Source organism: Protopterus annectens, chromosome 1.part1 (assembly GCF_019279795.1).
Source record: "Protopterus annectens isolate FY-2018-M chromosome 1.part1, PAN1.0, whole genome shotgun sequence".
Lineage (NCBI taxonomy): Eukaryota > Metazoa > Chordata > Ceratodontiformes > Protopteridae > Protopterus > Protopterus annectens.
In genome coordinates this window covers 587,460,710-587,488,209 of record NC_056726.1, presented here as the reverse complement: position 1 = coordinate 587,488,209, position 27,500 = coordinate 587,460,710, and positions in this window count along the sequence as shown.

Sequence of the window (27,500 nt, the reverse complement as noted above, 5' to 3'; positions counted from 1 at the left end):
ATCTGTAATGGTATGTTTCATGTTGAAACTGACAAAATTTATTCTACCATTTATTATAAACCATTATCAATGTAAATGTTTGTCCAATACCCTCAATAAATTTCATTTCTCATACTGAGTTTAAGATGCAATAGCACATCTCATGCTGAAATTGATAAGTAATTTATTCCTATTATCTGTAAACTTTTCAGTGTGTTTGGAGCTTTTCTCACTGTGCCTTATCTGAAAACTGGCTTTTGTCTCAGTCAGACTATCTGAAAATAAATAAGAAAACCGAATAAAATGAGAGGTTAGAGTTTCTTATTTCTCAGCAGGAGAAAAAGAAAATTAGTGTGACTCTATCTCACTGTGCACTTTTCTGGAGACTCCAGCTCTGCTAGGATATAAACAGGAACAAACTTATTCCGAGCAGGGCTGTCAGGATGGTGCAAGGCCTGTACCAGAAACGTCATGAGGAGAGATTAATGTAATTTAATGTGTACACGAAAATGGAATATATAATGTAAATTATTACTGTCAAGTTTCTGATCATAATTACAATGTATGTATTTGAGAAATCACTGAAGTGAAAACTCAAGGAAAACCTATCAAGCTAGAGTTTTTACTGTGTGATAACCTTAAACCTCCTGTAAAAGAGACACATGGAATACATGAAAATGACCCCCTAAGGCCCTCAAGTGTTTCAGCTATATGGCTTCTGAATGACCCTGACTTTTTAAAGTCTTTGTGGATACATTTAGGCCAATAAAGCCAAACCCCACTAGTCAGACAAATCATATTTTCTACTTATTATATATTTATTGGTCTGAATGTATCCACAAAGACTTAAAAAGTAAAAAGTCCTGGACATTAAGAGGCCATACAGCTGAAACACTTGATGTCCCCAAGGGGTCACTTGCATACATCCCATGGGCCTCTGTTACAGGAGGTTTAAGATATCACACAGTGAAAAACTCTAGCTTGGCTATGTCCTTCTTGTAGTTTTTACTAATTAGTTTGTCTGTGTGATCTTTTTACTTTTTGGTTTGGAAATCAGTGGAGAGTAAATGGGTGAATCATGTCATCCATTCTGAGAATACATAACAAAGGGCTGTGATCAGAGACACTGCTATATTATTTTTGTAGAACGAGGAATTTTAGATGCCTCATGTCATACATTCTATAAAAATAAATAAAAAGCTGTGCATCAGTAAGAGGTGAGTATCAGCTTTTAAAGCTCCTGATAAACAGTGCAGTTTGTTTCTGAGTACCATTTGCATAGCAGTGTAAGGCATGGTACAGCTTTTAAGGCAGTTAATTGGCTACACATACAATCCTGTAGTGACTGTCATCTCTGCTGTAGCATGAAGTTCAATTTACTTTGTAACAGGCAGGTTCATGCATAAGAAACTGGTTTATATCAAAATTGATATTTTTAACTAAGAGAATTGGGAAGGCATGACATAGCTCCCTATATGTGCAGGATTTCATGCAACACGGAACTTCAATAAAGGTAAACTGAAAAAGGAGGAGGAAAGAAACTGGAATTATGACAACTTCTTCCTGAAATGAGGTAGGATGACCTACATGAGCTAAAGCAGTCATGATGACAACCATCTTACAGGTAGGAAAATGAAAAGAGCTCTTTACCTTGAATAATAGGAGAAACTTGTTCATCAGTAAGTAAATAAGCAACCATGACTGTATGCCATTAATCACGTTATTCAAAGAGTTTTTGTCTTTCTGGCATTCTTGCATGGCTGTGTGTGCATTTCTGATGGGTGTCATCATCCACGGTTCCAGTGCATAGCCAGCATCCCCCACCAGGTGGCCATATGGGATGCCCCCCCGGCAAATACCTGATACAGCTGTGAGGCATTCCAGATGTGGGAGTCGTGATAGCTTCCAGGACTGCCAGCGCACACACATCCATGATAATGCCCTGGGCATTGCACACAACCTGGCAGTCGATGGAGGGGACTCCCTTGCGGTTTATGTAGCGCCTACCCTGCTCACTGGGTGGTGACTTGATGTGTATGTGCGTGCAGATTATTGCATCCATTACCTCCGGGTAGTCCACCACACGGTGGAAGAGATGCATAATGCTGGCCAACTCCTTCGGCATTCAGGGGAAGTGTATGTGCTCATTGTCATGTGGTAACATGGCATCCAGGAACTGGTGGAGTACCCTGGATGCTGATGCCTGTGAGATCCTCATGATATTCCCAGTTGGCCTTTGAAAGGTACCTGTGGCTAATATTCTCAAGCTTACACATACCTTCATGTCCACTGGGATGGGTTCCCCTCTGTTACTTCTGGCTCTGTGGCGTGGCTGGTGCAGCTCAACAAGTTGCTGTATGATGTCCTTGTCCACCCTGTAATGCTCTACTATCTCTAGATCATGTAGCCCATGGTAGGTTACCCTGGGTCTGAACACTCGTCTCCTCCTCCGGTGCCTGAGATGGTTGTCAGCATCATCCTCCACACCACAGTCAGTCTCTAACACATGCTGGTGAATCAAAGCTATGGCAGCCCCTAACATATACATATTAAAAGTTCCCCATCTGTATACACCAATGGTGCAGAGTGTCTGGGAATACACAAGTGTATGTGTGGGGTGTTCACAACTTACACTATTGTGCAATGGATGATGCTGGTGTAATTGGGTATGTTTGTGCTATTCCAGCTGCAGGGTATCTTAATTATTGGTTTTACAGCAGGTACTGCTATTGTGGGGCCTTTGCTGTTGACTTACGCTTGTCTGCCGTGATTCATCTATTGCCCTTTACTTCTATTTTCAGCCAGATTCACCTCCCATTGTCAGGCATGCATTGAGCTGCCACCTTTCTTGTTTTGTGCTTCCACAACCCAGGATTGTGTTGGGAAATGTGTTATGTAGCTGATCTACAGCAAGTTTGCTTTGTTCTACTGTGACAGTTCTCTTTTCTTTGATGTATGGCACCTCCCCTTTCCTGTTCTGCAGGTAGCTACTAACAGCCTTGTTAGCTGTTGTCTATGGCCCACTGTGAGTTTCTAGGTGTTAATTACTCATTTGTACTCCAATTACCATGCTGCAGCATTTCCTTATTGTCTTCCCATAACCTTCCTGTTTCACCTAAGTTGCGCACCGCGTGTGCCCGGTTTGCAGTTTTTGAGCGCGATTTCATCCACGTTCACATGCACTTTTGATCACCCTGTGTGCTCTTAGCTAAGCATAGCTATGGCTAGGTACACACCCCTATCCTGCGGCTTTGCTTAGCAACAGGCAACCCGGATTACCAATGCTCTAATGTCCTTACAGCTATGGGGGCGCACACCTCTCATGATGTCATGTTTATCTCCAGGCCACTCTTCAGTGTTGTACTGCTGCGCCGTGTGGTACATCCTTATGGTGTTGGGTCATTTGTGATTCAGTATTACTTGACTCATTTGCATAGCATTGACTACTAATTCCTAGTTACTGAGTGGAACAGTGTCACAGACCCTTAGCAACCATTGCTCCTTGGTTGTGGTGTAGCATGCATACCATTGACTATTATGGCAAAATCATGATTTGTGTTACATTGCAGTTTTTATGACATCTATATATATTTACCTTGTGTTCCCGTTTGCACACCCATGCACTGTGGTTGTACTTTGCATTAGTGTGGCCATGACATTAAATGTTATTTTTTATGGGCTGTGCATGTTTTTTTATGCCATTGGGCTGTATATTTAGCCAGTGGCATGTGTTAACTTTGTAATACGTAAGTTTGGTCCGCTTTCATGGCTCCGATGTTCTGCTTGAAAAAATGTAAACCGTTTTTTTTTGGTTTGCATTTCTGCATGCTTCCGCTACGCCTGCACCACTTCATGAATCGCTATATACCTTCATTTGCATGCTACACTGCTGTACATGGTGTAATTAGCATACAAGCACCATGAGCTGCGCAGCTCTAGTGTACGCTGGTAGTGCACGTGGAAACAGCTCTTACCTGAATCGCTCGACGGTCATATTTGGCACTCTACTCCGGCACATGGCGCAAGCTTCATGAATCCCGGGGACTCTCTTTTTCCTTGGTTGTTAGATATACATTTTTATAGTAGTTATAGATGTGTCTGCTTATACATATGCACGTACTCCTCATACATCATTTATTTATTTATATCTATATATATACTTTCTGTTTTTACTGTTGTATACACATATATAATTTTTATGTTAGCAGTATTTAGCTATGATATTTAGTTGTGTTTATCTTTATTTTTATATAAATATTTTTTATGTGTTTGTTTTTGAACATCTTAGCAGATTGATGAGTGTTCATGTAGCAGTTCTTTATTTATTTATTTATTTATTTATTTATTTACATTTGTTTACCAGGAAATTCTGACTGGATGCAGGTCCTTTTTCAGCGGATGCCCAGGGAGAAAAGCTCCACATCATGTACATGATAAATAGAGATACAAAGTTGCACCAATAGTAAACAACATTACAGGTTGTTGGCTTTAATACATTAACAAGATATTGATTATCAACAGTATATACAGTAAATGTTGCAAGTTAAGATAGTTTCTTGTTGTTTATAATATTAGTAACAAAGTTGAAGGCGATTGAGACACAATGAGAGAAGCTGATGGTTCCACAAATTTATTTTTCCAGTATATGTTAGCGCTTTCGGCAAGTTAAATAACTCACCTTCCTCAGACAAACAAACAGTGGGATGACTTTACACTGCTGTTTAAATACATACAACCAATTAACGTAGACCAATCATGAAAATTAACATTCCATCAAATTAAAATTAAAAACCATGGGAACTTAGAAATATGTATAAAACATCACAACCTGTAATATGAAATGATGTTACTACATGTTGCTGACTATTAGATATTAATTCTAATAAAATTCCACATTAATAGACTTCATTTACAAAAAATTCAAGACCCTAAAAAAGATATACATTATATACTTGTGTATGTCTTACCAAATAAAAATGGATAAGCTAATGAACAAACAAGGAACCGCAGGCTTAGATCTTAGTATTGTTCCTTGTTGTTATATTTGATAAAAGAATTCCATTTTTAAAAAATCCATTTTTTAAACATCCATTTTTAAAAAGGTTATTACATTTGTTAACCCATTTCTATGGTTTACATGGATTGTGAATCTCGTTGGTTCAACTAAAAATGCACCTTACTGTCGTGCCCAAACTTATAAAATCTGTACGAACAAAGATGGTATACTAAATGTTGAACAGGTTTAATGACACCTTACGTGTGCAACTATAATTTAGCTGACCCAGAAAGTAAACTTGATTTTATTTTAGACTTACTGACAATTAATGCCACAGTTGCGTGCCCCTTTGGGAAAACTAAATTAAAAACCGTTGAAATAGACTATCTATTGTAAGAAAGCCATTTGAGGACACATTTAATGGACTGTGCTTCGTTGATACCTGGGAACAGGTGAGCTCTTGTGCGAATCTGCCACAAGAGTTCGTCTATTTCCAATCGTGTTTGCCATGGACCCCCTCTGATATCAGCTTCCCTGTGTTGCAGGACTACATAATTAAATGTATGACCACTGAATTCCATACAATGCCTGGCCAAGGCGTTGTTGGAATCATTCTTTGTTATGGCATATTGATGTTCATATATTCTATGTTTGAGCATCCTCTCGGTTTTACCGATGTAAAATCCCTTGCAATGGTTACACAGGGCAGCGTATGTCAATGATTTTGTTTCACAGTTAAAGCGTCCTTTGATCTTGTAATCTTTACCATTGATGTTACAGCTGTTGGTAACTTTAATATGTTTACACTGAGTGCAAAAACCACACTTGAACATACCCTGAGGTTTGTTAGAAATGACATAGGGTTTGGATTTTTCCAGAATGGACTTCATGTTTTTACCTCGTCTGTATGTGATTCTTGGACGTTCACCTAATAGAGAGCACAGTCCTCTATCGTTTTTAATAATGTCCCAGTTTTTATGAACTATTTCCCTTATTTTTATCGAATCTAATGAATAAGTGTGCAAAAAACTGGTTGAGAACTTGCCCTTTCCTATTTCTGTTATAGTAGTCATGCTTAAATCAGTCATTAGCTGTTTGTCACAGGTAGCAATAGAGGCCGTACCTAATCCTGAAAGTAAGGGAAGAAAGTAGCCCCCTTCTCGTTTATGTGTCACTTCTGCAACTATGTTAGTTATCAGGGAAAGGGGATAGCCTCTGGACTCAAACATGTTTGTGAGCTTGATGCACTCATTAACAAAATCTTGAATATCTGTTGTCATACGTGCAGCTCTTACTATCTGTCCTTTTATAACCGCCCTCTTTTGGTGATATGGATGATTGCTTGTAAAGTGTAAAAGTGAGTTCGAATAAGTTGGTTTTCTGTATATACAACTTTTGAATCTCTTGTTAGTTTTGTCTTTTATGAGCAAAATGTCTAAATAATTAATCTTAGTATCACTTATACTGTGTGTAAACTCTAGAAAATTAGTTGTCATATTAATTCTGTGCATGAATACAGTAATCATATCCATAGTACCATCCCAAATGCAAAAGATGTCATCCTGGTATCGAGTGTACCAGGTGGTTTTTCAGTGGTTTGTGGATTTTTCGTTTCGTTTTCATTGTCTTGGGCATGGCGAATGGAACCGGAGAAGCTGGTTCTCCAACGCTGTTCTCGCAGCAGGATGACAACAATAGCAGCAGTACTAACTCTCCAGGGAACTTAACAGTACTAGTCGAAGCACTTCTCAAAAGAGTTGACGTTTTAACCCAAAAGGTCGACGCCTTTTCTAATTTTACTTCATCGAATAACATTGACAACGTGAGCCGACTCATGCCTTCCGTTAATTCAAGCAGAGGAACTATCCCTAACGGACAAGGTTTACCTCCTTCTGTAACCGTTAACCAAACTTCAGAAACGGACTCCCATACGCCAGCAGGCAACATGGAACAGCTTTTCCCCATTTTAGTTACCGGAAACCAGCCACCGAGGGATAACATGCAAACGGCTGCATCAACAAGAGGTAACGATTATACTTCTGTTAACTCAGAAGGTATACCTAGTATGCACAATTTTCTGGATAATGATAATTTCTTCTTGGGAAGACCCAATTCAGAAATCGCTAATATCATGTCGCAAGACACAATTAACTTGAATTTAGGCACAAAAATAGACTTATTTGACACTAAATTGTTTAAGTGCAAAAAGTTGCAACTGGAAATATCATATTTACAGGAGTGCATTAAGAACAAGATAATCCCCAAGGGGCTACGCCAGTGGCGTTTTCCGGCAGGACTGACGGATGATTCAGTTTTTTATCAAGAACTGTTGGATTTATTTGACAGACAGGGGACTGACTTTTTACAAGCACTAATAGCGTTCTACATGAGTGACATCAATAAATTAAAAGTAGAACTGGGAAAATTGGAAACTGAGATTAAAAATCATGCTGAGTTTCCACGATATAAGTACGAGTACTGTAGGATCTTTCCTAGTATTGATGCTACCATTGAAAAACTTATCAATACAAAGAAAAGGAAATTGGCTAGAGACATTAGAGACTATGCCAATAAATGTGCCTATCCCAAACTCCCACGGAATGTACAACCAAATTCAAATGGTAACTGGGACAATGACCAGCCGAACCCCTTTTCCACAACAGCACTTCCTGTAAATAACAACAACAATCAAACTGAAACAAGACAGCCCCCTAGAAGGAGTCCCAGACTAAATAATAATAACAATAATGGGTCAAATCAAACTAACTTTCCACGAGAGGGGAGAGTAGATAATTTTGAGCAACAAGCAACGCCAACTACATCCTTTGATTGTCAGGGTGCCAATAACTTTAACAACAACCAGGATTTTCCTTTGGTGAACCGTCCCTCGGGGAACAATTGTCCCCGGGCCCCAATGAGGAACAACACGAGGAACAAACGTCGTGGACGCAGGAGATGAATGACATATTGGACTTTGGTGTAAAACCAAGGTTGTATAGAAGTACTAACGGTGATTTTACTGTTTACAACTACACAGCCATAGATATCCAGCAGGACATTGTAGACTTTCTAGCAAAGGACTTCAGCTTTGTTCCTGGTAATCACATGGATATAGGTAAAACAATTATAGATCTAAAAGTGTTTACACGAAAATTAAACCTGAACCATTTGATGGGGAATGATTCATCTACAGTTAAATTACTTAGAGTAGCTGGTTCTTATAACCCACCTTTACATCCTACCTTGCACACATTTGAGAAAATTTGCGAGATGGACCTATGGGCTATCAAGAACCAGGTCATCTATAACAACCAACAACATCTAAGTAATATCACCTTGTTAGAACGTGATTTTATCCATCTCCTGCATGATTGTCATATTCGAGCTATGAAACCAGACAAAGGTGGGGGCATTGTTTTCATGGACCATTGTAAGTATGTTGAGTATATGCTTGAACATCTAGATTCAACTGCTTACAAATTGGTGACCAAAAATGAGATTCATGTAGCATACAAGAAAATTAATAACATCTTAAATGATTTATTCTTGGAAGGATTGATTGATAGTGACACACACAAATATCTTCTGATGCCTGCCCCAAGAATACCCCTATTTTTCGGAACACCTAAGTTACACAAACGGTTGAATGCACCCCCATTCAGGCCTATCATTGATGGGAGGGGATCAGTTACCCAAGCATGTGCCAAACTCGTTGATAGTATTATTAAACCTTTGATCCAAAACGAGAAGCACATATGCAAGGATTCATGGTCCTTTTTGGAGAACATCAACAAACTTCCCTACAATGAGCATGTTCTGTTTTTGACAATCGATGTCAAAGACTTATATACAGTTATACCACAGTCAGTTGGCATTGCTTGGATTAGAGAGTACATGGTGTCCAAAAATATAGGAGATGACTCTATAAATTCAACTGAGACTCTTCTAGAAATAATTTTGGCTAACAACTTCTTTATTTTTGAAAATCAATATTATGTGCAAACATCAGGTGTAGCCATGGGCTCACCTTGTGGGGGTTCATTCGCAAATGCAGTCATGGCACATCGGGAGTCCACTGTATTGTTTAAGGATGAATTATTCCTTAAACACGTCACCTGGTACACTTGATACCAGGATGACATCTTTTGCATTTGGGATGGTACTATGGATATGATTACTGTATTCATGCACAGAATTAATATGACAACTAATTTTCTAGAGTTTACACACAGTATAAGTGATACTAAGATTAATTATTTAGACATTTTGCTCATAAAAGACAAAACTAACAAGAGATTCAAAAGTTGTATATACAGAAAACCAACTTATTCGAACTCACTTTTACACTTTACAAGCAATCATCCATATCACCAAAAGAGGGCGGTTATAAAAGGACAGATAGTAAATGCTGCACGTATGACAACAGATATTCAAGATTTTGTTAATGAGTGCATCAAGCTCACAAACATGTTTGAGTCCAGAGGCTATCCCCTTTCCCTGATAACTAACATAGTTGCAGAAGTGACACATAAACGAGAAGGGGGCTACTTTCTTCCCTTACTTTCAGGATTAGGTACGGCCTCTATTGCTACCTGTGACGAACAGCTAATGACTGATTTAAGCATGACTACTATAACAGAAATAGGAAAGGGCAAGTTCTCAACCAGTTTTTTGCACACTTATTCATTAGATTCGATAAAAATAAGGGAAATAGTTCATAAAAACTGGGACATTATTAAAAACGATAGAGGACTGTGCTCTCTATTAGGTGAACGTCCAAGAATCACATACAGACGAGGTAAAAACATGAAGTCCATTCTGGAAAAATCCAAACCCTATGTCATTTCTAACAAACCTCAGGGTATGTTCAAGTGTGGTTTTTGCACTCAGTGTAAACATATTAAAGTTACCAACAGCTGTAACATCAATGGTAAAGATTACAAGATCAAAGGACGCTTTAACTGTGAAACAAAATCATTGACATACGCTGCCCTGTGTAACCATTGCAAGGGATTTTACATCGGTAAAACCGAGAGGATGCTCAAACATAGAATATATGAACATCAATATGCCATAACAAAGAATGATTCCAACAACGCCTTGGCCAGGCATTGTATGGAATTCAGTGGTCATACATTTAATTATGTAGTCCTGCAACACAGGGAAGCTGATATCAGAGGGGGTCCATGGCAAACACGATTGGAAATAGACGAACTCTTGTGGCAGATTCGCACAAGAGCTCACCTGTTCCCAGGTATCAACGAAGCACAGTCCATTAAATGTGTCCTCAAATGGCTTTCTTACAATAGATAGTCTATTTCAACGGTTTTTAATTTAGTTTTCCCAAAGGGGCACGCAACTGTGGCACTAATTGTCAGTAAGTCTAAAATAAAATCAAGTTTACTTTCTGGGTCAGCTAAATTATAGTTGCACACGTAAGGTGTCATTAAACCTGTTCAACATTTAGTATACCATCTTTGTTCGTACAGATTTTATAAGTTTGGGCACGACAGTAAGGTGCATTTTTAGTTGAACCAATGAGATTCACAATCCATGTAAACCATAGAAATGGGTTAACAAATGTAATAACCTTTTTAAAAATGGATGTTTAAAAAATGGATTTTTTAAAAATGGAATTCTTTTATCAAATATAACAACAAGGAACAATACTAAGATCTAAGCCTGCGGTTCCTTGTTTGTTCATTAGCTTATCCATTTTTATTTGGTAAGACATACACAAGTATATAATGTATATCTTTTTTAGGGTCTTGAATTTTTTGTAAATGAAGTCTATTAATGTGGAATTTTATTAGAATTAATATCTAATAGTCAGCAACATGTAGTAACATCATTTCATATTACAGGTTGTGATGTTTTATACATATTTCTAAGTTCCCATGGTTTTTAATTTTAATTTGATGGAATGTTAATTTTCATGATTGGTCTACGTTAATTGGTTGTATGTATTTAAACAGCAGTGTAAAGTCATCCCACTGTTTGTTTGTCTGAGGAAGGTGAGTTATTTAACTTGCCGAAAGCGCTAACATATACTGGAAAAATAAATTTGTGGAACCATCAGCTTCTCTCATTGTGTCTCAATCGCCTTCAGCATTTTTCAGTGGTTTGTGGATTTTTCGTTTCTTTTTCATTAGTAACAAAGTTGCCAGACAATATTTTAAAGTATGTAAAGACAACTAGCTAATTCTGACTGTGGTTAGTAGTGGCAGTAGTATAGTTGGGTTATGAGTCTAGGTGGGGGGGGGGTAAGGGTGGGGGTGTTAGTCTGGATTAGAACAAGGACAAAGCCAGTACATATTTAAGTGGAATTTGAGCACAGTTTTGAAAAGGCTGCTGGAAGGTAGCGTAGTTATAGAGGGTGGAAGATTGTTCCAAAGTTTAGATATGGTACATGAAAATATGGCTTCTCCTGCTGAGTTTTTGGGTTTGATAACAGTGAGTTGATTTTTGTTGGTTGATCTTAGGGGACTAGTGGTGTGATAGGGTTGGAGAAGGGTTTGAAGGGAAGGGATGCTAAGGGGGTGGTTAATAAGTTTCTGAGTGTGGGTGAGTTGATTAAAGTGAAGGAGTTGTGGGAGTTCTAGCCAGTTTAGTTCTTTAAGGGAGATACAATGATGGATACAGTAAGAGGTTCCAGTGGCAAATTTAGCAATTTTGTTGTAACAAGCATCCAGCTTGTGTAGGTCTGTCTGTCTAAGGTTGGTAAGTGTGGGGGATGCATAGCGTAGGGTGGAGATTAGCTGGGAACTGTCAATGGAGATTCTAGCCGCCTTGGTTAGGAATTGGTGGCTTTGATATAATGCACCAAGTTTCTTGTGAACTTTTTTTATTGTGAGAGATATGTGGGTGTCAATTCTAAGTTTGTTGTCTATTTCCACACCGAGTAATTGTGTGTGTTCTGATGGAGAGATGATGATATTATCTTTGGCGAGAATGTTGAAGTGGGGGCTGTTTTGGGTGGCTTTGGAAGGTTGGAACAGGAGAAGTTTTGTATTACTTGGGTTGAGTAGGAGCTGAGCATTGGATAGCCAGCTTTCTACACAAGAGAATGATTCCTGTGTGATTTGTTGTAGTTTTGGTAGAGTGGAGGCAGAGCAGATGAGAGTAGAGTCATCCGCGTAATGTATAAGAGATGCTTGTGTGGTGGCAGTATGTAGGTTACTAGTGAAAAGTTAGCATAGCATAGGGCCAGGGATAGACCCATGGGGAACTCTGAGAGTAACTGGGAGATGAGGTGATAGGTTATCATCCCAGATTACTGATTGCTGGCGTCCATGTAGATAGCTGTGAAACCAGTTGTAGGCTGATTGGGAGAAGGAGAGGTTGGGGAGAGTAGAGAGTAGTAGCTCATGAGATACCATGTCAAAGGCCTTTGAGAGATCTAGAAATATGGCAGTAGAGAAGAGGCCATTGTTTTTGTGATGAAGTATAGCGTTGGTGAAGGAGAGCAGAGTGGAGGTAGTCCTGTGATATGGCCTTAAACCATGTTGGGTTTGGGAGAGGAGATTATTATAGTGTATCAGCTGCAATTTTCAAGTATTCAGAGGGGAGGTTGTCAGCTGTGAGTTTGGTGGGTTTAAGTTTTGACAATAGTCTTTTTATGCTGGAGGTAGGTACTGAGGTGAAGAAGAAAAGAGGAGTGGGGGGTTTAGGGTTAGGAGTTGGGGGAGCTGTTGTAGGGAAGTGTTGTTTGTCTAGAGATGTGTTTGTTGAAGGATTCAACAATACTGCTGGAGGAGGGGGGAATGGACGGCTGGGGGGGTATCAACCTTCCCTGGGTGGAGGATAGTGTTAATAGTGGACCAGAATCGCTTAGGGTTGTGGTTGGTAGAGTTTAGGGTGGATTTATAGCAATGGGATTTGTCTAAGTTTATATGCTTTTTGGCTTTATTGTACAGTTCAAGAAATGATTGCCTATTTGAGTTATTTTTTGTTAGTCGCCAGTGCTCACAGGTCTTATCTCTGGATTTCATTAGGGTTCTGGTGGTCTTTTGTACCATGGGGCATGCCTGTATCTGACTTTGGCATTTCTTACAGGAGCATGGGTGTTTAGGATGGAGAGGAAGTTACTGTTGAAGAAGTGGAAAGCCTCATCTAGGTTGAGGTAATTTAATGGTGACCAGTTAATTTTTTGCAGGGAGGAGATGAAGGAGTTGGGGTTGAAGTTGGGCTTGTTCCATATTTGCCTGTGGATAATGGGCTTGAAACTGCATGTTTGGTGCCGAATTAGGAAAGTGGGAGAGTGGTCACTGAGACTGTCAGGTAAGCAGCCTGCTAGGTAAGAGCGAGGGGCTTTGTTGACTAGGATCCAGTCAAGTAAGATATGATTGTTAGGGTTTTGTTGATTCGGGTAGGGGATTGGATGAGTTGAGTGAACCCATGGAGATTAAGGTGAATGGTTGGGAGATTGTTATTACACGATAGCCAGCTGATGTTAAAGTTGCCAAGAATGCTGGTTTCCTGTGGTAGAGATAGAGTAGCCCAGCTGAGGAGATTTTTTAGGAGTGTAATATTTTGCCCTGGTGGGAAATAGCATCCTATGATAGGTTCATAGGCTCATAGGTTGATACTAGGCTATCTGCCCTAGTGCATTTATAAGCCTAGCCAGAGTGTGTTTGGCTTTTGCCATCCTTTTAGATTAGTTGACTGTGCCTCTGTATAGTAGTTCACAGAAGATAGCCCTTTTAAGGTTAGTTAACTGTGCCTCTGTCTAGTAGGGACACAGAAGAGATCTCAGGGGTATACCTACAATCTCCCATCCACTCGTCAAGATTTCTCTTGAAGAGGGTCATTGAGGGGCTCTGCCTAACATGGATTGGGATTTTGTTCCAGAGTGAGGGGAGCCTCTGGGATATGAATCTGTCCCTCCAGCATGTCCTATTTATTTATGTGCTGAGGTTTAAGTCCCTGGAGTGTGTAGCTCTAAGGGATTTGGATTTCCTGAGGTGGAGCATGTCCATTAATTCTGGTTTGGACATGGCTTTATACATCAGACACAGATTGCTTCTGAGTAGGTGGTAAGCAACTGAGTAGAGCTGGAGTTTCTATAGCCTAACTGCGTAGGGCATCTGTTTGAGTCCCTTGATCCTCTTGGTGAGGTACTTTTGGGGTCTTTCCAGTTGCTGCAGGTGTCGGGTAAGGTACATCCCAAATGGGGCATTGTATTCAATTATGGGCCTGATGAGTGATGAGTAGAGGGCCACAATGACCCCTCTTGATCTAGATGTGAACCCTTTCGTGCTAAGGTGGGCTATATAGAAGGTATTTCTAACCACTTTGGCAACGTGATTGTCAAAGGAGAGATTGCTATCTACTTGGGTCCCTAAATCCCTAATTACTTCTTCCATACTTAATGGATTACCACCTATGTGATAATTTGTGGGCGCTTTGTTTTTCCCAAAGGGGATGACTATGCACTTTTTGACATTTAGCTTTAGGCCATGGTTCTGGCACCAGTTATCCGTCTCTGTGAGACCCTTTTGGAGGATGCTTGTGTCAGTCGGTGAGTCAATTATGGCACCCAGTTTGCAGCCATCTGTGAACATGGTCAGCCATAGTCCTCCCATGTTAGCCTGTACCTCAGAGAAATATATACCGAACAAGAGAGGTCCCAGGACTGAGCCTTGTGGGACGCCACTTGTAACTGGTTTAGAGTCTGTCATGGCACCTGCAATTCTAACCATGTGGGTTCTATCCCTGAGCCAGTTTGCAACCCATCTTGTGACATGGGGTTGATATTTAAGCTGGTGAGCTTATTCATGATGCCTGAGTGGGGTATTGTGTCGAAGGCTGTTGTGAGGTCCAAGTAGGCTGTGTGGACTACCTTCCCTTCATCTATGGCCTTGGTGACTGTTTCAAAGAAGTAGACCAGGTTCAAGAGGCACGATCTGCCCTTAACAAAGCTGAATTGGGTAGGATCCAGTGTTTGGATTTGTTTATGAGTTCCGTGATAATACGCTCCATAGCTTTGAAGACCAGGCTAGTCAGGCTTATAGGGCAATAGTTTCCGGGGTCCGTTGTGGCACCACCTTTGTGGAGTGGGACCACTGTTGCTGTACGCCATTCCTTGGGTACATATCTTGTACTAAGGCTGAGATTGATCAGTGACTTTATGTGATGGTTCAGTTCTTCCTGGTGCTCATGTAAGATGCAGCCCGGGACACCGTCCAGTCCCATTGATGCTGTGTTTTTTGTTTTGGCGAGTGCAGCTCTCACCTGTGCATCTGTGATGTCAGGGAGGCTACACTCTGTTGGGATAGACATTTGCTATTTTGGGGGGGAAGTGGGGGGAGAAGTTTGCACTGAACCTGTCTGCCAGGATGTTGGCAATGTCTGTGGGTTCAGTGTATTTTTTTGTCATTTTGCACTAACTCAGAGCATATCTGGGAGTTGCCACCCAGGTTCCTGACATAACTAAAGAAGGCCTTGTGATTATCTTTAGCATCTTGTGCAATTTTTCTTTCGAAGCTGGTCTTAGATAATTTTATGAGGGATTGTAGTTTCTTGCTAGTACTGATCAGAGATGCCTTCCCTTTTTGGGATTTTGCTCTTTCATGTAGTAGCTTCCTCTTTCTGTTGTATAGCTTATTTATGGCTGGGGTCCACCAGACAGGTGTCCTGCCTTTGGAGGAGTGAGTCTTGGTTTTAATTGGGATAGCACGATCCATGCATTCCTGTAGATATCCATAGAATGCATTTGTAAAGGATTCTGCGGTTTGGGCCGTATTTTCCACTGGCCCGTGGGCTTTGAAGGATTCCACCTTGGTTTTGAGAAGTGTGAAGTTTGCTTTTGAGAAGTTCTTCACTGTGGTTTCCTTGGATGGGGGTGGGACGGGATATGGATATCCAGTTAGATTAATTTATGGTCAGATCTTACAAATGAGGGGTATACCTCTGGTATGGAACATAGAGTCCCCATGTTGGTGATGATCAGGTCCAATATGTTTTTCCCTCTTGTGGGAGTGGTGACCAGTTGTTCCATAGCATTTGAGTTTATAAATTCAAGGAAGTGTTGGACGAGGGTGTTGGGGCTTGAGTAGTGCTCCCGGTTTATGTTTGGGTAGTTGAAGTCACCCAATCTGATGGTGTTTGAAGAGACCTTCATATTCTCCAGTGTTCTCAGGAAAGCTGAGTGGGGTTCCTGAGTTTGGGAGGGTGGTCTGTAGCAGGCTACAAACTGAAAGGCTGTTTTGCCCACTGTTAGTTGCACATGGATGGTCTCCAATGCTTCATGCAGTGCCACTAACCTGGAGGTGTGGGTATCTTTGATGAATATGGATACACCCCCTCCTTTTGTGGTTCGGTCTGGGTTTTGGGGCAGAAAAGCATGGTATGAGGTATAACCTGGTAGTGCTGGGGTGCTCTCGGGAGCCTTGAACCAGGTTTCTGTTACTGCACAGATATTGATATTCTCCATACTGAGGAGAGCCTCGTGTGCATGCATCTTGCTGTTTAGACTTCTGGTATTGAGCAGCATTACCCTTAGTTTCTTTTTCCTTGTGTTGTCTATGGAGTTGGGTTTGTCTTTTGAGCCTTGCCTAAAAAAGGCACTATGGGGGTGGCAAGAGCCTTAGCCAATATTCAAAAGCCCAGTGGTGACAGGTGCAAGCCATCCCTAGCGAAGCAATGTGGCTTGTCGAGCATGTCATCCCAGGCTGACAGACACTGGTTCCCCTTTGAATAACACCAATACTTTAGTCAATTGTTAAAATTGATAATTTTGTCTTTATACTGTGGCATCATTCTTAGTAAGGGTAAGATGCTACTCAAGGTCAGGGTCATACCGGCCTGGGCTACATGATCAGAGAGCTCCTCTATGTCTCTCTTCATGTAGTCCAGGAAGGTACGTCTTAGGTCATTCACACCAGCATGGACAATAACAGAGTCATATTTGTACTTGCTTTGGAATGACCTGAGTGCTTGTGTTATATAGCGGATCCTGGCACCCAACAGGCAGCTTACAGTGTCCTTCTCTTTGTTCAGCCCGGTGAGTGGGACGTCAGTGTGTCTGACAATAGAGTCAGCTATTACAAGTGTATTAGGTGTGTTGTTTAGCCTTAAGGGCTGTGACTGTGTGGCACACTGACTTTGTGAACTATGTGATACGTGGGTATTGTTGTGGGGTAGCAGTTGCTTGGATGTCTACTTTGGAGGTCTCTGCTGCTTGGGAAGATTTTTATTTAGAGCCTCTGAGTATGTTTTTGTGTGTTTATGTGTTTGGTTTGCTGTTGCAATAGGTCTATGTGAGACTGGATTTGTGGTGTGTGTTTACTTTCTCCACCTGACTGACTGGGCTAGTACTGGGTTGAGAGAGCTCAGCCTCCAGTGTGGTGAACAGAGAAGCTTCCTCCTATCCAAATAAGGATATGGGCAACACAGGAAACTATACCACAGTCTGGAATTCAGTAAAACCTGAGATCTGGACTAATCTATTTCAGCAAAGGCAGGAAAAGAGAATATTTTTTTTTTGTTTATTTTTCATTTTTTCAGGAAACAGCAGAAAAACACACAGAAAACATTGTAAATGCTATAAACAGGCTAGCACACTTTAGTTTGTAGCCTACAACAGTTATACAATACAAAAACAACTTAAATTGATATAAAACAAGTGCAAAAACTGTAAAAAGCAGAAGGCAAATGCAATTAAAACTTTTTAAACCACAGATCAGTTAGAAATTCACTTTTTAGGTGGGAAAAGGCAGTCGGAGCAAAAAAAAGAGAAAAAATACTTAAATCTGGAAAAGTCTCTCTTGGGTCTCTTTGTTGCCTGTATCACTCTGCAGGACACCACGAGAAGCTGTGCAGAGTTGTATACTGGCGCAAAACCATGCAAATGTGGGTTTTAAAGCATGGAAACTGAAAGAGATAGGAAATGACCCAAAACAGCCAATAAGCTACTAGTTTCAGGGCTGAGACCACTCCTCCAGGGACAGATAGGCTGCTCAAAGCTCCTCACTCTCACTAGTGAACAGAGAAGCTTCCTCCTATCCAAGTAAAGATATGGGCAACACAGGAAACTATACCACAGTCCGGAATTCAGCAAAATCTGAAATCTGGACTAATCTAGTTCAGAAAAGGCGGGAAAAGAGAATTTTTTTTTGTTTTTTTCTTTGTTTTTTTCAGGAAACAGCAGAAAAACACACAGAAAACACACTGTAAATGCTATAAATAGGCTAGCACACTTTAGTGTGTAGCCTACAACAGTTATACAATACAAAAATGACTTAAATTGATATAAAACAAGTGCAAAATCTGTAAAAAGCAGAAGGCAAATGCAATTTAAACTTTTTAAAGCACAGATCAGTTAGAAATCTGCTTTTTAGGTGAGAAAAGGCAGTCAGAGAAAAAAAGAGAAAAAAATACTTAAATCTGGAAAAATCTCTCTTGGGTCTTTCTGTTGCCTGTATCACTCTGCAGACACCATGAGGAGCTGTGCAGAGTTGTATACAATAACAAACTTTTTAAATCACAGATTCGCTAAAAAACTGGTGTTTTAGGTGGAATTAGTTAAGACAGCAAGAAAAGCAGAAAAGTGATACTTAATCACTCCAGAGTCACTCTTTTGTCTCCCTGCTGCTGTAGACTCTGCAGAACATCTGGAAGGCACTTGCTGAGCGGAATACAAGTGTACAAACTGTGCAAATGAGGTTTTTATACCAGGGAAGTTAAAGAGATAGAAATTAGCCCAAAATGGCCAATAAACTACTAACTTCTGGGCTCAAACCACTCCTCCGGGGACAGATAGGCTGCTCAAAGCTCCCCTCTCTCACAGGTGAACAGAGAAACTTCCTTCTATCCAAGTAAGGTAATGGCAACACAGTAACTTGTAATACAGCCCTGGATTTAGCAATAACCTGAAAACTGGACTATACTAGTTCATAAAGGCGGGAAACAAGTATATATATTTTTTTTCAGGAAATAGAGCAGATAGAATCAAAATTAGTCAAAAAGGGCCAATAAACTACTAACTTCTGGGCTGAAACCACTCCTCCAGGGACAGTTAGCCTGGTCAAAGCTCCCCTCTCTCACCGGTGAACAGATAAACTTCCTTCTATCCAAGTAAGGTATGGCAACACAGAAACTTGTAACACAGCCCTGGATCCAGCAATAACATGAAAACTGGACTATACTAGTTCAGAAAGGCGAGAAACAAGTATATATATATTTTTTTTCCAGAAAATAGAGCAGATACAATCAAAACAACACTTTACCCAATTAACCAGTTAAAAAACTTAAAACTGAGCCCTGTTCCAGCAGTCTTCAATCAGACACATTCTAACTGCACTGTCCTGCCACTAGGGTACAGAGAAACCTTCTCCAAAAAAGACGGCCTGTATCAGGGCACAAGTTAGACAAACAACGCTAGATCCAGCCGGCCAGAATCTAGTCTATGCTACAGCAAACAAGGCGTACCAATTTCAGAAAGAAACAGTTCAAGTAAGCATGTGCAATAAGCCTTTAACCAGAAATTCCCAGCTCAGAAAGGCAGAATCTACCCTCTCCTCCCACAAGAGTGCAGACCACAAACCTTCTTAATGTAAAATAACTGGCCTGAAGCCCAAGTTCTTAACCCAGAACTAATACACTTTTAGAATAACAGACACTGAACCTTCAATCAGCAGTTCCCAACTTAGAAGGATGTACGCTACCTGTCCTGCCACAACAGTGCAGACCACAAACCTTCTTAATGTAAAACAACTGGTTTGAAGCCCAAGTGCTTAAACCAAGGGCCTTAGAATAACAGTTACAATTTAATCAGGCCACTAACAAGCAGTAATAAAGGCAGCAGAATAAATTCAATTGAGTAGTTTTAAGAAGAGGCAAAAGCAAAATAAAGTAATAAAGTAGGAAGAAACACACATACAGTAAGGCAGATGAAGTGCAATTTTTTTTTTTTGAGACAGAGGAAACAGAGCAGATTAAGATACTATAGGGGAATGCCCTTCCCAAGTGCTCTATCTGTACACCGCAGAGGAGATGGGACTGGTAGGAGTATCCAAAATCAAAATATGATCTCACTGTACTCAGTTGAGTGAGCAAATGAGATGGGTCCAGGAGGAGTGTGAAAAAAGAGATTTACAGCAGGGGCTGGTAATTCCAAAGCCACCAAGATTAACACCACAACTATAACAGGGAAGGGGGTGGAGAACTAACTGCAGAGAGACAGAGACACAATATTTAGTGAATCAAAGACACACAATATTTACTGACTCAAATCTTAAATAAGTGCAGAGAAAATATACTTAAATCAGCCTGTGCCCAGTTGATATATGCAGACAAGTCTCAGTAGCCAGCAACTCAATTTAAAATGATTACTAGAAATGTAACCAACACAGATTTTAATGCTAGCAGAAACCCCCAAGCTAAGTAGCATTAACAATGGAATTTCAAAGTAGTCTAACAACTTTCATTGAGCTCAGATAACTGCAGACAGAGACACAATATTTAATGAATCAGACACACAATATTTACTGACTCAAATCTTAAATAAGTGCAGAGAAAATATACTTAAATCAGCTTGTGTCCAGTTGATATATGCAGACAAGTCTCAGTCGCCAGCAACTTGATTTAAAATGATGTGATATTGATTGTTTTGTTTGGGTTTAGTTTGAGATTGGCGTAAAGGATTTCTTCATTGTGAGGGGCAGATGAGTTCAGGAGTTGAATATTGAGGTGGTGTTTAAATATCAATGCTACACCACTTCCTTTTTTGGACAATCTGTCTGTGTAAACGATGTTGTATTCAGGTGGAAGTATTTTCTCACTTTTGATATGAGGTTTGAGCCAGGTTTCAGTTAGGAAGAGAATATCTGGGGAATATATACTTATGCTGGCATGTAGTTCTTTGATTTTATTGCATATGCTTCTGATGTTTAGGGACATTATAAGTAGGTTTGTTGTTTTCTTGTTGGCTAGGAGTTGAGTTGTGGTGGGGTTGCTTGGACGAGGTTTGTGGCTGAGTTGGATTTGGAAGGACCAGGTTTTGGATGGATGTCGCCAGTGGGGGCTAGTTTATAGGGGGTGTTTAGGATATGTTTTATATACATAGTTTATAAATATATTTTATATACATAGTTATATATACAGTTCTAGTTTTTTTTATTGTAAATTTCACATAAGGTGTATACTTAGTTAATTATGTGGATGGCAGGACTGTTTCAGCTTTTGTTGATGCAGTTCTGCATTAAATTTTCCAAAACATTAGTATATTTGCAACAGCATGATGAGATGGTTTATGTATGATGCATATTATACTGTTTAGATATCTGTAATATATGACTTATTTAATATACATGAAATCTATTATATAAGCTGTGGTTGGAACATACTAAAAATGTGTACTTATTTTTGCTAAACTGTTATGGTTACTTTAATTCACTTGGTTTCCACTAAATACTTAATCGGAGGAAAAAAAGTCGCTAGCAGTGATTGGTTTAACAGTGTTAAAAATGTTTAGGCTTGTGATAGAATTTTATGTCTGATGAAGCGTAGGAGTACTACTCAAAAGCACTTACATGTTTTTCACTAAATAAATTGTTTGGTTTTATGCTGTGTGTGTCCTTTGCCTGCTTGGATTTCTTGCATTATATTTTTGGAGTCTGGTCTGGACTTTATCTTGTGCAGTGGTTTTGTTTTTGCCAATGACACATCTATGTTTAAGAAGGCAGTTGTTGTTACTGTTCCTTAACACTCATTTGAAGTACCTCTAATATCACAGCAAGAATATGACCGTTTCCTATTTACAACTATAGAAATTCTTCATACATGCTTACAAGCTTTGCTAAATATAGTCAGGATACAGAGAGCACTAAATGAATAAAGCAATGGGTAAATATACTGGTTGTTAAGACAATATTCATCAGGTAAGTTAGAAGAGGAAAAATGAAAACTATTTGGATTTATACTGTACTGTATGCAATACACATTTTCAAAAGCACAAAAAAGCTCCAGAGAAAACGCTTGCAGTGAGACTAACTTATAGAAGCAGGTTAGGATGCTATAAACAAAAAAAATCTGGCTTTTTTCCAACTTTTCTGAGATTTAAAAAAGTTCAGTTACAGACTTGCTGTTGCTGAACTGTTTGTAAGTTTCTTGGAGGCAATTTTTTGCTTGTGCTAAAGGGAAGTCTCTCTGTTGATCAGTGGCAGTGAAAAACATTGAGCAGCCTGCCTGCCCCTGTGGGAGTGGTTACTGACTTGAAACTGTAGTTTTATTGGCCATTTTGGGTCAATTCCAAACTCCTTCATCTTCCTCTCTTAAAACCCTCTTTTGTGCAGTTTTGCACGTTTTTGTGCATAGCGCAACAGCGGGCAGCACCGCCTAATTGGGTTTTAACTATTCCTGGCTCCACAAAGTCTGCTCTTCACTTTTTCCCTTAGAACTGCTCTATCTCTCAATTTAAACACCATATTCTCATTCTAAGGCCCTTCCCTGGTCCAATTAAGTAATCCTACAAGTTAGCACTATTAAAACCATAAGCACTACTTACTCTTATACTCTCTATGATTACCCTGTCCTCTATTGGTCCGTCTTAAATTCAGTTTCCCTATATTACTCTAGCATGTCCAAAGGTCAGTCAATGGTTTCCTCTCCAGTCCAGCTGGTGAATCTGGGAATTTTGAGGCAATGTTACAACTGTCTCATGTACACGGACAACCCTCTCCTCCTCCAAACAGGTTCAAATATATGTGAGAGATGCAACTATTTAGTCAAACTGGAGGCTGAGCTCTCTCATCTCAAAACTGGTGTAACCAGTCAGGAGGAGAAGATAACCTCACACAACACAATTCCAGTATCACATAGTCCCACCACATCAGCGAACCAAATACATAAATACATAAAAACATACTCGGAGGCTCTAAATAAAAATCTACCTAAGCAACAGAGACCTCCAAAGCAGACAACCAAGCAAACGCTACCTCAAAACAAAACACACACAACACATGGCCCACAAAGTCAGTGTGCCAAGCAGCCACAGCCCTTAAGGCTGAATAACACACCTGATACTCTTGTAATAGGTGACTCTATTGTCAGACACACTGACATCCCGCTCACCAGGCTGAATAAAGAGAAGGTCATGGTGAGCTGCCTGTCGGGTGCTAGGATCCTCCACATAACGCAAGCACTCAGGTCACTCCAAAGCAAATACAAATATGACTCAGTCATTGTACATGCTGGTGTGAATGACCTGAGACGTACCACCCTGGACTACATGAAAAGAGACATAGAGGAGCTCTCTGATCATGTAGCCCAGGCTGGTATGACCCTGACCTTGAGCAGTATCTTACCCTCAGCTAGAATGATGCCACAGTACAAAGACAAAATGATCGATTTTAACAATTGGCTAAAATTTTGGTGTCATTCAAAGGGGATCCAGTGCCTGTCAGCCTGGAATGACATGCTCGACAAGCCACGTTGCTTTGCTAGGGATGGCTTGCGCCTGTCACCACTGGGCTTTCGAATATTGGCTAAGGCTCTTGCCACTCCCATAGTGCCTTTTTTAGGCAAGGCTCAAAAGACAAACCCACCCCCATAGACAGCACAAGGAACAAGAAACTAAGGGTAATGCTGCTTAATGCCAGAAGTCTTAACCTCAAGATGCACGCACTCGAAGCTCTCCTCAGTATGGAGAACATCGATATCTGTGCAGTGACAGAAACCTGGTTCAAGGCTCCAGAGAGCACCCCAGCACTACCAGGCTATACCTCATATCATGCCTTTTGGCCCCAAAACCCGAACCGAACCACAAAAGGAGGGGGAGTTTCCATATTTATCAAGGATATTCACACCTCCAGGTTAGTGGCATTGCACGAAGTATCGGAGTACATCCATGTGCAACTAACAGTGAGCAAGACTGCTTTTCAGTTTATAGCATCTTACAGACCACCCTCTCAAAGTCAGGAATCCCACTCGGCTTTCCTGAAAACATTGGAAAACATGAAGATCTCTCTGAACACCATTATATTGGGCGACTTCAACTACCCAAACATTGACTGGGAGCACTACTCAAGCCCCAGCACCTTAGCCCAAAGGTTCCTGGAAATTATAAACTCAAATGCTATGGAACAACTAGTCACCACTCCCACAAGAGGGGACAACATACTAGACCTGATCATTACCAATATGGGGACTCTATGCTCCACACCAGAAGTATATCCCTCATTGGTAAGATCAGACCATAAATTAATTTCACTGGATGTCCACATCCCGACCCCACACCCAGCCCAGAAAACCACAGTGAAAAACTTCTCAAAAGTGAACTTCTCACTTCTCAAAACCAAAGTGGAATCCTTCAAGGCCCCAGGGCCAGTGGAAACTACAGCCCAAACTGCAGAATCTTATATAAATGCATTCTACGGACATCTCCAGGAATGCATGGATCATGCTATCCCAAACAAAACCTAGATCCAATCATCCAAAGGCAGGCGTCCAGTCTGGTGGACCCCTGCCATAAATAAACTGTACAACAGAAGGAGGAAGCTACTACATGATAGAGAAACATCCCTAATAGGGAAGGCATCTCTGATCAGTACTAGCAAAAAATTATGATCCCTCATAAAATCCTCCAAGGCCAGCTTCGAGAGAAAAATTGCACAGGAGACCAAAGACAATCATAAGGCTTTTTTCAGTTATGTTAGGAACCTGGGATGCAACTCCCAGACTTGTTCTGAGTTGATTCTAAATGACAAAAAATACACTGAACCCACAGACATCGCCAATATCCTGGCAGACAGGTTCAGTGCAAACTTCTCCACCCCCCCCACCCCCCAAAAGAGCAAGTATCTATCCCAGCAGAGGGCTGCCTCCCAAACATCTCTGATGCTCAGGTGAAGGCTGCCCTCTCCAAAGCAAAAAACACTGCTTCCATGGGACCAGATGGTGTCCCAGGTTGCATCCTACATGAACTCCAAGAGGAACTAATCCCTCAAATAAAACAGCTATACAATCTCAGCCTCACTACAGGATATGTGCCCACAGAATGGCATACAGCAACAGTGGTCCCACTCTACAAAGGTGGAGCCTCTACGGACCCTGGAAACTATCGCCCCATAAGCCTGACTAGCTTAGTCTGCAAGGCTATGGAGAGGATCATCATGGAGCTCATAAATAAAGACATTGGGGACCTACAGACACTAGATCCTACCCAGTTCGGCTTTATCAAGGGCAGATCCTTCCTTTTGAACCTGGTTGACTTCTTCAAAACAGTCACCAAAGCCATAGATGAAGGGAAGGTAGTCCACACTGCCTATCTGGACCTTGCAAAGGCATTTGACACAATACCCCACTCAGGCATCATAGATAAGCTATCCAGCTTAAATATAAACCCCAATGTTACAAGATGGGTTGCAAACTGGCTCAAAGACAGAACCCACAGAGTGAGAGTTGCTGGAGCCATGTCAGACTCGAAACCGGTCACAAGAGGCATCCCACAGGGTTCTGTCCTGGGACCACTCTTGTTCAGTATATACTTTTCCGAGGTACAGGCAAACGTGGGAGGACTATGGCTCACCAAGTTCGCAGACGACTGCAAACTGGGCGCCATAATTGACTCTCCAGCTGACACAAACATCCTTCAAAAAGGTCTCACAGAGACAGATAACTGGTGCCAGCGCCATGGTTTAAAGCTAAATGCCAAAAAATGTATAGTCATACCCTTTGGCAAAAACAATGTGCCCACAAATTACCACATAGGCGGAAACCCATTAAGTACAGAGAAAGTTATTAGGGACCTGGGGACCCAAGTTGATAGCAATCTCTCCTTTGAAAACCACATTGCCAAAGTGGTTAGAAAGACCTACTACATAGCCCACCTCATCACGAAGGGTTTCACATCTAAATCAAGAGAGGTAATCGTGCCCCTTTGTTCATCCCTCATCAGGCCCATCATAGAATACAATGCCCCTTTTGGGATGTACCTTACCCGACACCTCCAGCAATTAGAAAGACCCCAAAAGTATCTCACCAAGAGGATCAAGGGTCTCAAACAGATGCCATATGCTGCTCGGTTAAAAAAACTCCAGCTCTACTCAGTTGCATACCGCCTACTTCGAGGCGATCTATGCCTGACATACAAAGCTATGTCAAATCCAGAATTAATGGACATGCTCCACCTCAGTAAATCTAAATCCCTTAGAGCCACATGCTTGAGGGACTTGAACCTCAGCACAGAAATAAATAGAACTTGCTGGAGGGACAGGTTCATAACCCAGAGGCTCCCTTTGCTCTGGAATAGAATTCCAGTTCATGTGAGGCAGAGCACCTCACTGAATCTCTTCAAGAAAAATCTCGATAGGTGGATGGGGGATCGTAGGTTTGTCCCAGGAATTACTCCCGTGTCACTATTAGACAGAGGCACAGTAAACTAAACCTTAAAAAGGGCACAGTATACTCAAATCAAGGGGTGGCGTAAGCCATACAGAATCGGGCTAGGCTTATAATTGCCCCAGGGCAGATAGCCTAGTATGAACCTATGAACCTATGAACCTATAAGGAGCAAATCCATACTAAACAGGCTAAAAGGTTACTGAAGGAGTTAGAGTCTGGTATATATCACATGATGGATCCAAAAGGAAAAGTAGATGATTCAGAATCACAAAGCATATTCCTATGGAATGCAGCAAGTAGTATAGATGCATGTGTCAACAGGTAACAAAAACAGCAGTGTTCATGCAAACAACACTGGGACTGGAAGAGGTATGATGCATTATACAAAAGCTATTAAGATTATTGAAAAGATACAGATTTTAAATGCAAAAATGATGGACAATTGCATGATATGCAGATATAGACAGAGGTAGGGAGACAGAAGACAGCCTTCCTCCCTAACTGTAATATTGGAACAGGAGGGGAATAAAGGCAGAGGCAGGGTTGACAGCATAACTCTCAACTTTTGCCTCCAGAGGTATGGACAAATCAAAACATAATTGGCAAAATAATCCAAATTAGGGACACTTATTAAATGATACACTATTAACTTATAACTTCTCAAAATAATTTCAAATTCAAGGAGGGATGGAGCAAAAGTTTGAGAACAAGTTAGGGATGGAGAAGTGAGAGGTATGTCTGAGAGTCATGAAGTGTAAACTAAAGCTGAATTGTTAAGTTACAATCCAGCAAAGTAGTGGTCCTTGATATTTTAAGAAACTTCCAGAATTGCTTCATAGTACAAAGTGTAATTTGCTATATTGCTACCCTACCTTATCTGACGGCAACAACATAATTCTTGTGAGTAAAAGGGAAATAGTGGAAGCAAATTGTCCTGAGGATTCAGAAACAACTCCACTATTCATGGTAAGAGCTGTCGTAAAAAGCAGCTGACTGTTTATGTAGAGTGCAGCAAGTTGTGATTCAAAGACATGTCAGCCATAAAGAGGAAGGAGCTCATTACTGGCTAATTTGTATGTCTCTGAATTTATGCTAAATATATTGAGTGCAGATCAGCACTTTCCTGTCATTGTTAAAACTGTCAGTCCATGCATCATGTTAACACAGGCACTCCCCTTGTGCA